Source organism: Gobio gobio (genome assembly GCF_949357685.1).
Source record: "Gobio gobio genome assembly, chromosome: 24".
NCBI lineage: Eukaryota > Metazoa > Chordata > Actinopteri > Cypriniformes > Gobionidae > Gobio > Gobio gobio.
In genome coordinates this window covers 11,269,821-11,284,543 of record NC_137120.1, presented here as the reverse complement: position 1 = coordinate 11,284,543, position 14,723 = coordinate 11,269,821, and positions in this window count along the sequence as shown.

Below are 14,723 nucleotides of genomic sequence, written 5' to 3'. Positions count from 1 at the left end.
TAGAGACTCCAAAATTGGTGTGGGTACTATTGGTAATGACCTCTATCAGTGTACTAAATTTCATAATTTTCCCGCAAACGGTTCTATGGGCTGCCATAGACTTCCATGGCGGAATAATAATAATAATAATAATAATAAGAAATCTAACGATTACAATAGGTGCCTCCGCACCTTCGGTGCTTGGCCCCTAATAAGAAATCTAACGATTACAATAGGTGCCTCCGCACCTTCGGTGCTTGGCCCCTAAATATAGCTGCAAGCAGCCATTAACGGGGCCAAGCACAACAGAAGCAAACAAGGAAGATAGCAGCAGACCAACTGAAAAAATGAGTAAAGACATTTGAAGCAAAACCGTTAAAACACCACATTAAAACATTGAGTTGTATAGTGCCAATGTCATGTTTTGTTCTATTATAGCGCCACCAAGAGGCACAATCCTACAATTTTTTTTATGTGTCATCGGAGTGAGCCCATACATGTGTGTGTCAATTTTGGTGAAAATATCTCATTTCGTTTTGGAGTTATAGACATTTATATGAAAAAACATGTAAAAAATGACTGACACTTGACTTTGATTGGATTTTACTACCCCTTACTATCAATATTTTGACATTTGGGCTTAGCCATGTTGCTATCAACCTATTTCTCCGATTTTCTGGCGCTGGTTTCGTCTCGATCGGACTAGCGGTTTCGAAGATATCAGCTAATGTTTTTTATGCGCTAAATTACCGCGCTGCACAAATCATATGCCGAAACCTGGCAAATCTGGTATCGTTGGACTCGGCAAGGATTCAGGAGACAAAAAAAGTTAGTCCCATGAAAATAAGTCAACCCCACCCAAAGTTATAAGCGTTTGAAAAAAAAAATTATCCACTAGGTGGCGCTGTTTCGAAACTTGCCAGGCTACTTCCGGTTCTCGTGCTGATGACCCATACCGAGTTTCGTAACAATCCGTTCATGCGTTCATAAAATACAGCATTTTAGCCAATAATTCAAAATGGCCGACAGTCAAAATGGCCGATATGGTAAAATTGGATATCAGACGACTCGGCATGCCGTCTTGAATCTAACGAGACCACTTTTATGATTTTTGGACAAACAGTTCAGAAGTTATAAGCAAAAATAGCCATTTTTCGTATCTCTGGACCAGTAGGTGGCGCTGCGCCAAAACGCAGCATGTTGCCTCAGGTCATGCTTTTGATGACTTGTACCAAGTTTGGTTTGAATATAATAAAGCGTTGCGGAGATATTGCCTTAAGTGTGTTTTTTCAAGCTTTACGTAAAATTTGTTTACGTGTTAATCAAAAACTATTTAACGAATCAACTTGAATTCCATGTTTTTTTGTCAACACTGTCTGTAGATGATCTGGTTAAATTTTCGTGTAAATCGGACCAACGGCCTAGGAGGAGTTCGAAAAAGTTGGGTTTCGGTTAATTCAAAATGGCGGGAACATTGTAATGACGGAAATGACGTCGTAGGGTGCGATCGAATCGGCTTGAACCAATGAATCGAAAGAAAAAAAAGATTTTGTTTCTAGCCCTTATGGTTCAAAAGTTATTAGCAAAAACATGAGTCAAACTTTGGACAGGTGGTGGCGCTAGAGAGATTGATTTAGAGACTCCAAAATTGGTGTGGGTACTATTGGTAATGACCTCTATCAGTGTACTAAATTTAATAATTTTCCCGCAAACGGTTCTATGGGCTGCCATAGACTTCCATGGCGGAATAATAATAATAATAATAATAATAAATATAGCTGCAAGCAGCCATTAACGGGGCCAAGCGCAACAGAAGCAAACAAGGAAGATAGCAGCAGACCAACTGAAAAAATGAGTAAAGACATTTGAAGCAAAACCGTTAAAACACCACATTAAAACATTGAGTTGTACAGTGCCAATGTCATGTTTTGTTCTATTATAGCGCCACCAAGAGGCACAATCCTACAATTTTTTTTATGTGTCATCGGATTGAGCCCATACATGTGTGTGTCAATTTTGGTGAAAATATCTCATTTCGTTTTGGAGTTATAGACATTTATATGAAAAAACATGTAAAAAATGACTGACACTTGACTTTGATTGGATTTTACTACCCCTTACTATCAATATTTTGACATTTGGGCATTGATGTATAGCTATCGACCTATGTTTCCGATTTTCTGGCGCTGGTTTCGTCTCGATCGGACTAGCGGTTTCGAAGATATCAGCTAATGTTTTTTAAGCGCTAAATTACCGTGCTGCACAAACCATACGCTGAAACCTGGCAAGTCTGGTATCGTTGGACTTGGCAAGGATTCAGGAGACAATAAAAGTTAGTCCCATGAAAATAAGTCAACCCCACTTAAAGTTATAGGCGTTTGAAAAAAAAAATTATCCACTAGGTGGCGCTGTTTTGAAACTTGTCAGGCTACTTCAGAACATCGTGCTGATGACCCATACCGAGTTTCGTAAAAATCCGTTCATGCGTTCATAAAATACAGCATTTTAGAACATAATTCAAAATGGCCGACAGTCAAAATGGCCGATATGGTAAAATTGGATATCAGACGACTCGGCATGCCGTCCTGAATCTAACGAGATCACTTTTATGATTTTTGGACAAATAGTTCAGAAGTTATAAGCAAAAATAGCCATTTTTCGTATCTCCGGACCAGTAGGTGGCGCTGCGCCGAAACGCTGCATGTTGCCTCAAGTCATGCTTGTGATGACGTGTACCAAGTTTGGTTTGAATACGATAAAGCGTTGCGGAGATATTGGCTTAAGTGTGTTTTTTCAAGCATTACGTAAAATTTGTTTGCGTGTAAATCAAAAACGATTTAACGAATCAACTTGAATTCCATGTTTTTTTGTCAACACTGTCTGGAGATGATCTGGTTCAATTTTCGTGTAAATCGGACCAACGGCCTAGGAGGAGTTTGAAAAAGTTGGGTTTCGGTTAATTCAAAATGGCGGGAACATTGTAATGATGTAAATGACGTCATAGGGTGCGATCGAATCGGCTTAAACCAATAAATCGAAAGAAAAAAAGATTTTGTTTCTAGCCCTTATGGTTCAAAAGTTATTAGCAAAAACATGAGTCAAACTTTGGACAGGTGGTGGCGCTAGAGAGATTGATTTAGAGACTCCAAAATTGGTGTGGGTACTATTGGTAATAACCTCTATCAGTGTACCAAATTTCACAACTTTCCCGCAAGCGGTTCTATGGGCTGCCATAGACTTCCATGGCGGAATAATAATAATAATAAATATAGCTGCAAGCAGCCATTAACGGGGCCAAGCGCAACAGAAGCAAACAAGGAAGATAGCAGCAGACCAACTGAAAAAATGAGTAAAGACATTTGAAGCAAAACCGTTAAAACACCACATTAAAACATTGAGTTGTACAGTGCCAATGTCATGTTTTGTTCTATTATAGCGCCACCAAGAGGCACAATCCTACAATTTTTTTTATGTGTCATCGGATTGAGCCCATACATGTGTGTGTCAATTTTGGTGAAAATATCTCATTTCGTTTTGGAGTTATAGACATTTATATGAAAAAACATGTAAAAAATGACTGACACTTGACTTTGATTGGATTTTACTACCCCTTACTATCAATATTTTGACATTTGGGCATTGACGTATAGCTATCGACCTATGTTTTCGATTTTCTGGCGCTCGTTTCGTCTCGATCGGACTAGCGGTTTCGAAGATATCAGCTAATGTTTTTTAAGCGCTAAATTACCGCGCTGCACAAACCATACGCTGAAACCTGGCAAGTCTGGTATCGTTGGACTTGGCAAGGATTCAGGAGACAAAAAAAGTTAGTCCCATGAAAATAAGTCAACCCCACTTAAAGTTATAGGCGTTTGAAAAAAAAATTATCCACTAGGTGGCGCTGTTTTGAAACTTGTCAGGCTACTTCAGAACATCGTGCTGATGACCCATACCGAGTTTCGTAAAAATCCGTTCATGCGTTCATAAAATACAGCATTTTAGAACATAATTCAAAATGGCCGACAGTCAAAATGGCCGATATGGTAAAATTGGATATCAGACGACTCGGCATGCCGTCCTGAATCTAACGAGATCACTTTTATGATTTTTGGACAAATAGTTCAGAAGTTATAAGCAAAAATAGCCATTTTTCGTATCTCCGGACCAGTAGGTGGCGCTGCGCCGAAACGCTGCATGTTGCCTCAAGTCATGCTTGTGATGACTTGTACCAAGTTTGGTTTGAATACGATAAAGCGTTGCGGAGATATTGGCTTAAGTGTGTTTTTTTCAAGCATTACGTAAAATTTGTTTGCGTGTAAATCAAAAACGATTTAACGAATCAACTTGAATTCCATGTTTTTTTGTCAACACTGTCTGGAGATGATCTGGTTCAATTTTCGTGTAAATCGGACCAACGGCCTAGGAGGAGTTCGAAAAAGTTGGGTTTCGGTTAATTCAAAATGGCGGGAACATTGTAATGATGTAAATGACGTCATAGGGTGCGATCGAATCGGCTTAAACCAATAAATCGAAAGAAAAAAAGATTTTGTTTCTAGCCCTTATGGTTCAAAAGTTATTAGCAAAAACATGAGTCAAACTTTGGACAGGTGGTGGCGCTAGAGAGATTGATTTAGAGACTCCAAAATTGGTGTGGGTACTATTGGTAATAACCTCTATCAGTGTACCAAATTTCACAACTTTCCCGCAAGCGGTTCTATGGGCTGCCATAGACTTCCATGGCGGAATAATAATAATAATAAATATAGCTGCAAGCAGCCATTAACGGGGCCAAGCGCAACAGAAGCAAACAAGGAAGATAGCAGCAGACCAACTGAAAAAATGAGTAAAGACATTTGAAGCAAAACCGTTAAAACACCACATTAAAACATTGAGTTGTACAGTGCCAATGTCATGTTTTGTTCTATTATAGCGCCACCAAGAGGCACAATCCTACAATTTTTTTTATGTGTCATCGGATTGAGCCCATACATGTGTGTGTCAATTTTGGTGAAAATATCTCATTTCGTTTTGGAGTTATAGACATTTATATGAAAAAACATGTAAAAAATGACTGACACTTGACTTTGATTGGATTTTACTACCCCTTACTATCAATATTTTGACATTTGGGCATTGACGTATAGCTATCGACCTATGTTTCCGATTTTCTGGCGCTCGTTTCGTCTCGATCGGACTAGCGGTTTCGAAGATATCAGCTAATGTTTTTTAAGCGCTAAATTACCGCGCTGCACAAACCATACGCTGAAACCTGGCAAGTCTGGTATCGTTGGACTTGGCAAGGATTCAGGAGACAAAAAAAGTTAGTCCCATGAAAATAAGTCAACCCCACTTAAAGTTATAGGCGTTTGAAAAAAAAAATTATCCACTAGGTGGCGCTGTTTTGAAACTTGTCAGGCTACTTCAGAACATCGTGCTGATGACCCATACCGAGTTTCGTAAAAATCCGTTCATGCGTTCATAAAATACAGCATTTTAGAACATAATTCAAAATGGCCGACAGTCAAAATGGCCGATATGGTAAAATTGGATATCAGACGACTCGGCATGCCGTCCTGAATCTAACGAGATCACTTTTATGATTTTTGGACAAATAGTTCAGAAGTTATAAGCAAAAATAGCCATTTTTCGTATCTCCGGACCAGTAGGTGGCGCTGCGCCGAAACGCTGCATGTTGCCTCAAGTCATGCTTGTGATGACTTGTACCAAGTTTGGTTTGAATACGATAAAGCGTTGCGGAGATATTGGCTTAAGTGTGTTTTTTCAAGCATTACGTAAAATTTGTTTGCGTGTAAATCAAAAACGATTTAACGAATCAACTTGAATTCCATGTTTTTTTGTCAACACTGTCTGGAGATGATCTGGTTCAATTTTCGTGTAAATCGGACCAACGGCCTAGGAGGAGTTCGAAAAAGTTGGGTTTCGGTTAATTCAAAATGGCGGGAACATTGTAATGATGTAAATGACGTCATAGGGTGCGATCGAATCGGCTTAAACCAATAAATCGAAAGAAAAAAAGATTTTGTTTCTAGCCCTTATGGTTCAAAAGTTATTAGCAAAAACATGAGTCAAACTTTGGACAGGTGGTGGCGCTAGAGAGATTGATTTAGAGACTCCAAAATTGGTGTGGGTACTATTGGTAATAACCTCTATCAGTGTACCAAATTTCACAACTTTCCCGCAAGCGGTTCTATGGGCTGCCATAGACTTCCATGGCGGAATAATAATAATAATAATAATAATAATAAGAAATCTAACGATTACAATAGGTGCCTCCGCACCTTCGGTGCTTGGCCCCTAAATATAGCTGCAAGCAGCCATTAACGGGGCCAAGCGCAACAGAAGCAAACAAGGAAGATAGCAGCAGACCAACTGAAAAAATGAGTAAAGACATTTGAAGCAAAACCGTTAAAACACCACATTAAAACATTGAGTTGTACAGTGCCAATGTCATGTTTTGTTCTATTATAGCGCCACCAAGAGGCACAATCCTACAATTTTTTTTATGTGTCATCGGATTGAGCCCATACATGTGTGTGTCAATTTTGGTGAAAATATCTCATTTCGTTTTGGAGTTATAGACATTTATATGAAAAAACATGTAAAAAATGACTGACACTTGACTTTGATTGGATTTTACTACCCCTTACTATCAATATTTTGACATTTGGGCATTGACGTATAGCTATCGACCTATGTTTTCGATTTTCTGGCGCTCGTTTCGTCTCGATCGGACTAGCGGTTTCGAAGATATCAGCTAATGTTTTTTAAGCGCTAAATTACCGCGCTGCACAAACCATACGCTGAAACCTGGCAAGTCTGGTATCGTTGGACTTGGCAAGGATTCAGGAGACAAAAAAAGTTAGTCCCATGAAAATAAGTCAACCCCACTTAAAGTTATAGGCGTTTGAAAAAAAAATTATCCACTAGGTGGCGCTGTTTTGAAACTTGTCAGGCTACTTCAGAACATCGTGCTGATGACCCATACAGAGTTTCGTAAAAATCCGTTCATGCGTTCATAAAATACAGCATTTTAGAACATAATTCAAAATGGCCGACAGTCAAAATGGCCGATATGGTAAAATTGGATATCAGACGACTCGGCATGCCGTCCTGAATCTAACGAGATCACTTTTATGATTTTTGGACAAATAGTTCAGAAGTTATAAGCAAAAATAGCCATTTTTCGTATCTCCGGACCAGTAGGTGGCGCTGCGCCGAAACGCTGCATGTTGCCTCAAGTCATGCTTGTGATGACTTGTACCAAGTTTGGTTTGAATACGATAAAGCGTTGCGGAGATATTGGCTTAAGTGTGTTTTTTCAAGCATTACGTAAAATTTGTTTGCGTGTAAATCAAAAACAATTTAACGAATCAACTTGAATTCCATGTTTTTTTGTCAACACTGTCTGGAGATGATCTGGTTCAATTTTCGTGTAAATCGGACCAAAGGCCTAGGAGGAGTTCGAAAAAGTTGGGTTTCGGTTAATTCAAAATGGCGGGAACATTGTAATGATGTAAATGACGTCATAGGGTGCGATCGAATCGGCTTAAACCAATAAATCGAAAGAAAAAAATATTTTGTTTCTAGCCCTTATGGTTCAAAAGTTATTAGCAAAAACATGAGTCAAACTTTGGACAGGTGGTGGCGCTAGAGAGATTGATTTAGAGACTCCAAAATTGGTGTGGGTACTATTGGTAATAACCTCTATCAGTGTACCAAATTTCACAACTTTCCCGCAAGCGGTTCTATGGGCTGCCATAGACTTCCATGGCGGAATAATAATAATAATAATAAATATAGCTGCAAGCAGCCATTAACGGGGCCAAGCGCAACAGAAGCAAACAAGGAAGATAGCAGCAGACCAACTGAAAAAATGAGTAAAGACATTTGAAGCAAAACCGTTAAAGTCCCTGTAAAGTCAAAACTAAACATGTGTTCTGAGTTCCTCACACCACAGATAAATGTGTTATTAACCACCCAGCCAAATTTGAATCATAAAAAAATCCGGGAAGTACATAAAATAGCTTATCAAAAACCTGAAAAAATGAGCAGCATTCTCTGCTCTCAAACGCTGGGGGTGTGTCCGCTGTCGGCGCCGAAACCACGCCCACTCGCGGGAAAGCGGCAGTAGCACACAAGACAACACTCACTGATCACGAGCGTCTATGATCACGACGCACCAGATGTCGGCGGGACGGGAGGATGAAGGCCTGGGCGGGGGATAGTCGGTTCTGCAGCGGATTATCAGTGAATCCCAGTTGTCTCCGGTGAAAGTTTGTAAAACGAACCGGTGTAAAGTCACTGCAGAGGTAGGTGTCGGTGATGATCCTCAGCTCTCCATCAAGGTTGCTGTTCACAAAATTAATCCACCTCTTCATCGTTTTTGTTTTGTAAGCTGTTATGCAAGTTGTTGACTATAGTAACTAACAGTACTAACAGTAACTCGCGATCGAACTGATGCGAATGTGCTCTAGTTATGATCGTGTTAGGGGAGGAGCCAGGCTCGGTGGCTTCAGTGCGTCATCGAGCCACCGTTTTAGCCCCGCCCAGAAAATCCTGAACACAGCAACGGTGAAAAACTGTTTAACGGTCTAACTTCTGAATTCAGTACTTCATAGTTCACAGTCTTTGTAATGTGTTTCAGCAATACATTTCTAACATTTATAATGTGTTTAGAAACAAATCTCAGAATTGCCTTTACAGGGACTTTAAAACACCACATTAAAACATTGAGTTGTACAGTGCCAATGTCATGTTTTGTTCTATTATAGCGCCACCAAGAGGCACAATCCTACAATTTTTTTTATGTGTCATCGGATTGAGCCCATACATGTGTGTGTCAATTTTGGTGAAAATATCTCATTTCGTTTTGGAGTTATAGACATTTATATGAAAAAACATGTAAAAAATGACTGACACTTGACTTTGATTGGATTTTACTACCCCTTACTATCAATATTTTGACATTTGGGCATTGACGTATAGCTATCGACCTATGTTTCCGATTTTCTGGCGCTCGTTTAGTCTCGATCGGACTAGCGGTTTCGAAGATATCAGCTAATGTTTTTTAAGCGCTAAATTACCGCGCTGCACAAACCATACGCTGAAACCTGGCAAGTCTGGTATCGTTGGACTTGGCAAGGATTCAGGAGACAAAAAAAGTTAGTCCCATGAAAATAAGTCAACCCCACTTAAAGTTATAGGCGTTTGAAAAAAAAAATTATCCACTAGGTGGCGCTGTTTTGAAACTTGTCAGGCTACTTCAGAACATCGTGCTGATGACCCATACCGAGTTTCGTAAAAATCCGTTCATGCGTTCATAAAATACAGCATTTTAGAACATAATTCAAAATGGCCGACAGTCAAAATGGCCGATATGGTAAAATTGGATATCAGACGACTCGGCATGCCGTCCTGAATCTAACGAGATCACTTTTATGATTTTTGGACAAATAGTTCAGAAGTTATAAGCAAAAATAGCCATTTTTCGTATCTCCGGACCAGTAGGTGGCGCTGCGCCGAAACGCTGCATGTTGCCTCAAGTCATGCTTGTGATGACTTGTACCAAGTTTGGTTTGAATACGATAAAGCGTTGCGGAGATATTGGCTTAAGTGTGTTTTTTCAAGCATTACGTAAAATTTGTTTGCGTGTAAATCAAAAACGATTTAACGAATCAACTTGAATTCCATGTTTTTTTGTCAACACTGTCTGGAGATGATCTGGTTCAATTTTCGTGTAAATCGGACCAACGGCCTAGGAGGAGTTCGAAAAAGTTGGGTTTCGGTTAATTCAAAATGGCGGGAACATTGTAATGATGTAAATGACGTCATAGGGTGCGATCGAATCGGCTTAAACCAATAAATCGAAAGAAAAAAAGATTTTGTTTCTAGCCCTTATGGTTCAAAAGTTATTAGCAAAAACATGAGTCAAACTTTGGACAGGTGGTGGCGCTAGAGAGATTGATTTAGAGACTCCAAAATTGGTGTGGGTACTATTGGTAATAACCTCTATCAGTGTACCAAATTTCACAACTTTCCCGCAAGCGGTTCTATGGGCTGCCATAGACTTCCATGGCGGAATAATAATAATAATAATAATAATAATAAGAAATCTAACGATTACAATAGGTGCCTCCGCACCTTCGGTGCTTGGCCCCTAATAATAATAAGAAATCTAACGATTACAATAGGTGCCTCCGCACCTTCGGTGCTTGGCCCCTAAATATAGCTGCAAGCAGCCATTAACGGGGCCAAGCGCAACAGAAGCAAACAAGGAAGATAGCAGCAGACCAACTGAAAAAATGAGTAAAGACATTTGAAGCAAAACCGTTAAAACACCACATTAAAACATTGAGTTGTACAGTGCCAATGTCATGTTTTGTTCTATTATAGCGCCACCAAGAGGCACAATCCTACAATTTTTTTTATGTGTCATCGGATTGAGCCCATACATGTGTGTGTCAATTTTGGTGAAAATATCTCATTTCGTTTTGGAGTTATAGACATTTATATGAAAAAACATGTAAAAAATGACTGACACTTGACTTTGATTGGATTTTACTACCCCTTACTATCAATATTTTGACATTTGGGCATTGACGTATAGCTATCGACCTATGTTTCCGATTTTCTGGCGCTCGTTTCGTCTCGATCGGACTAGCGGTTTCGAAGATATCAGCTAATGTTTTTTAAGCGCTAAATTACCGCGCTGCACAAACCATACGCTGAAACCTGGCAAGTCTGGTATCGTTGGACTTGGCAAGGATTCAGGAGACAAAAAAAGTTAGTCCCATGAAAATAAGTCAACCCCACTTAAAGTTATAGGCGTTTGAAAAAAAAAATTATCCACTAGGTGGCGCTGTTTTGAAACTTGTCAGGCTACTTCAGAACATCGTGCTGATGACCCATACCGAGTTTCGTAAAAATCCGTTCATGCGTTCATAAAATACAGCATTTTAGAACATAATTCAAAATGGCCGACAGTCAAAATGGCCGATATGGTAAAATTGGATATCAGACGACTCGGCATGCCGTCCTGAATCTAACGAGATCACTTTTATGATTTTTGGACAAATAGTTCAGAAGTTATAAGCAAAAATAGCCATTTTTCGTATCTCCGGACCAGTAGGTGGCGCTGCGCCGAAACGCTGCATGTTGCCTCAAGTCATGCTTGTGATGACTTGTACCAAGTTTGGTTTGAATACGATAAAGCGTTGCGGAGATATTGGCTTAAGTGTGTTTTTTCAAGCATTACGTAAAATTTGTTTGCGTGTAAATCAAAAACGATTTAACGAATCAACTTGAATTCCATGTTTTTTTGTCAACACTGTCTGGAGATGATCTGGTTCAATTTTCGTGTAAATCGGACCAACGGCCTAGGAGGAGTTCGAAAAAGTTGGGTTTCGGTTAATTCAAAATGGCGGGAACATTGTAATGATGTAAATGACGTCATAGGGTGCGATCGAATCGGCTTAAACCAATAAATCGAAAGAAAAAAAGATTTTGTTTCTAGCCCTTATGGTTCAAAAGTTATTAGCAAAAACATGAGTCAAACTTTGGACAGGTGGTGGCGCTAGAGAGATTGATTTAGAGACTCCAAAATTGGTGTGGGTACTATTGGTAATAACCTCTATCAGTGTACCAAATTTCACAACTTTCCCGCAAGCGGTTCTATGGGCTGCCATAGACTTCCATGGCGGAATAATAATAATAATAAATATAGCTGCAAGCAGCAATACCGGGGCCAAGCGCAAAGAAGAAGACAAGACATGCCAAAATGGCTGGCAGTGTCAGATCAACTGCAGCAATGAGAAATTAATCACGTTTTAAGATGATTTTAGGCAAAAGGCTGAAAATGCATTGTAGTCTGAGAGTGTCAGACCAACTGCAGCAATTAACAATTATACAGTTTAAGAAGCTTTGGCAAAATGGCTGAAATATCATATATAGAGTCACTGATAATATAAGTTAATGGTTTATCACTTTTGACCAATAGGTGGCACAGTTACGAAATGGATGTGGTGTGGTCAGAATAAGGGAACAATGACACATGCAAAGTTTGATGCCAATATGTCAAAGCATTGCAGAGATACAGCCTCAAGAGTCACTTTGGCATCATGGCTCAACTTCGTCACTGCGGTTTACAAAAACGGTTTCATCTATTGATGCAAAATTCCTAACTTTTTGTTGACACAGTCTGAAGATGATACGATTCGATTTTGGTGGAAATTGGACAAACAGTCTAGGATGAGTTTGAAAAAGTAGGTTTTGATCAAATAAGAACATTGAGGACAGGATGTTTGACCAAATATGGCAAAATTAGTATCTATGTTCTCGGCATGAGCCAATGACTGTATTATGACCAGTTTCATTAAACTAGGCTAATTTAATCAAAAGTTATTAGCATGTTTGTAAATTTTGTTATAACCTCTGACCACAAGGTGGCACTGCCCCAAAACTTTTTGAGTACCTTCAAAGCATGGTGCGGAAGACATGAATTTTGGACAAACAGTTCAAAAGTTATAAGCAAAAATAGCCATTTTTTGTATCTCCGGACCAGTAGGTGGCGCTGCGCCGAAACGCTGCATGTTGCCTCAGGTCATGCTTGTGATGACATATACCAAGATTGGTTTGAATACGATAAAGCGTTGTGGAGATATAGGCTTATGAGTGTTTTTGCAACTGCTACGCAAAATTTGTGTGCGCGTTTATCAAAAACGATTTGACAAATCAACTTGATTTGCAAGATTTTTTGTCAGCATAGTCTGAAGATGATATGGTTCAATTTCTGTGCAAATCGGACAAACCGTCTAGGACGAGTTCGCAAAAGTAGGTTTTTTGGAAAATTAAATATGGCGAGGAAATTATCATGACCGAAAATGACATCATAGGGTGCAATTGAATCGGCATGAGCCAATGAATGTATTATGACCAGTTTCATTATACTAAGCTAATTAAATCAAAAGTTATTAGCATTTTTGTCAAGTTTGTTATAACTTTTGACCACAAGGTGGCACTGCCCCAAAACTTTTTGAGTACCTTCAGGGCATGGAGTGGAAGTCACATACCGAGTTTAGTAACAATACACTAATGCATTTGTAAAATATAGCATTTTAGCACATAATTCAAAATGGCCGACAGCCAAAATGGCTGATATGGTAAAATTGAATATCAGACGACTCGGCATGCCGTCCTGAATGTAACGAGACCACTTTTATGATTTTTGGACAAACAGTTCAAAAGTTATAAGCAAAAACAGCCATTTTTTGTATCTCCGGACCAGTAGGTGGCGCTGCGCCGAAACACTGCATGTTGCCTCAAGTCATGCTTGTGATGACATGCACCAAGTTTGGTTTGAATACGATAAAGCGTTGCGGAGATATTGCCTTAAGAGTGCTTTTGCAACCGCTACGTAAAATTTGTTTGCGCGTTTATCGCAAATGATTTGACGAATCAACTTGATTTGCAAGATTTTTTGTCAGCATGGTCTGAAGATAATCTGGTTCAATTTTCGTACAAATCGGATGAACCGTCTAGGACGAGTTCGCAAAAGTAGGTTTTTCGGAAAATTCAAAATGGCGGGAAAATTATTCTGACGGAAAATGACGTCATATGGTTCAATCGATTCGTCTTGAGCCAAGGGATCAGAGGAAAAAAGAATTTTGTTTCTAGCCCTTATGGTTCAAAAGTTATTAGCATAAACATGAGTCAAATTTTGGACTGATGGTGGCGCTAGAGGGATTGAGTTTGAGACTCCAAATTTGCTACGGTGACATTTCAGACTGTCCTCTATTAGTGTGCCAAATTTCACAACTTTTTACCATACGGTTCTATGGGCTGCCATAGACTTCGTGGCGGAAGAAGAAGAAGATGAAATATAGCTGCAAGCAGCAATACCGGGGCCAAGCGCAAAGAAGAAGACAAGACATGCCAAAATGGCTGGCAGTGTCAGATCAACTGGAGCAATGAGCAATTAATCACGTTTTAAGATGATTTTAAGCAAAAGGCTGAAAATGCATTGTAGTCTGAGAGTGTTAGACCAACTGCAGCAATGAACAATTATACAGTTTAAGAAGATTAGGCAAAATGGCTGAAATATCATATATTGAGTCACTGATAATGTAAGTTAATGGTTTATCACTTTTGACCAATAGGTGGCACAGATACGAAATTGATGTGGTGTGGTCAGAATAAGGGAACAATGACACATGCAAAGATTGATGCCAATATGTCAAAGCATTGCAGAGATACAGCCTCAAGAGTAATTTTGGCATAATGGCTCAACTTCGTCGCTGCGGTTTACAAAAACGGTTTCATCTATTGATACAAAATCCCTAACTTTTTGTTGACACAGTCTGAAGATGATACGATTCGATTTTGGTGGAAATTGGACAAACGGTCTAGGATGAGTTTGAAAAAGTAGGTTTTGATCAAATAAGAACATTGAGGACAGGATGTTTGACCAAATATGGAAAAATTAGTATCTCTGTTCTCGGCATGAGCCAATGATTGTATTATGACCAGTTTCATTAAACTAGGCTAATTTAATCAAAAGTTATTAGCATGTTTGTAAATTTTGTTATAACCTCTGACCACAAGGTGGCACTGCCCCAAAACATTTTGAGTACCTTCAAAGCATGGTGCGGAAGACATGATTTTTGGACAAACAGTTCAAAAGTTATAAGCAAAAATAGCCATTTTTTGTATCTCCGGACCAGTAGGTG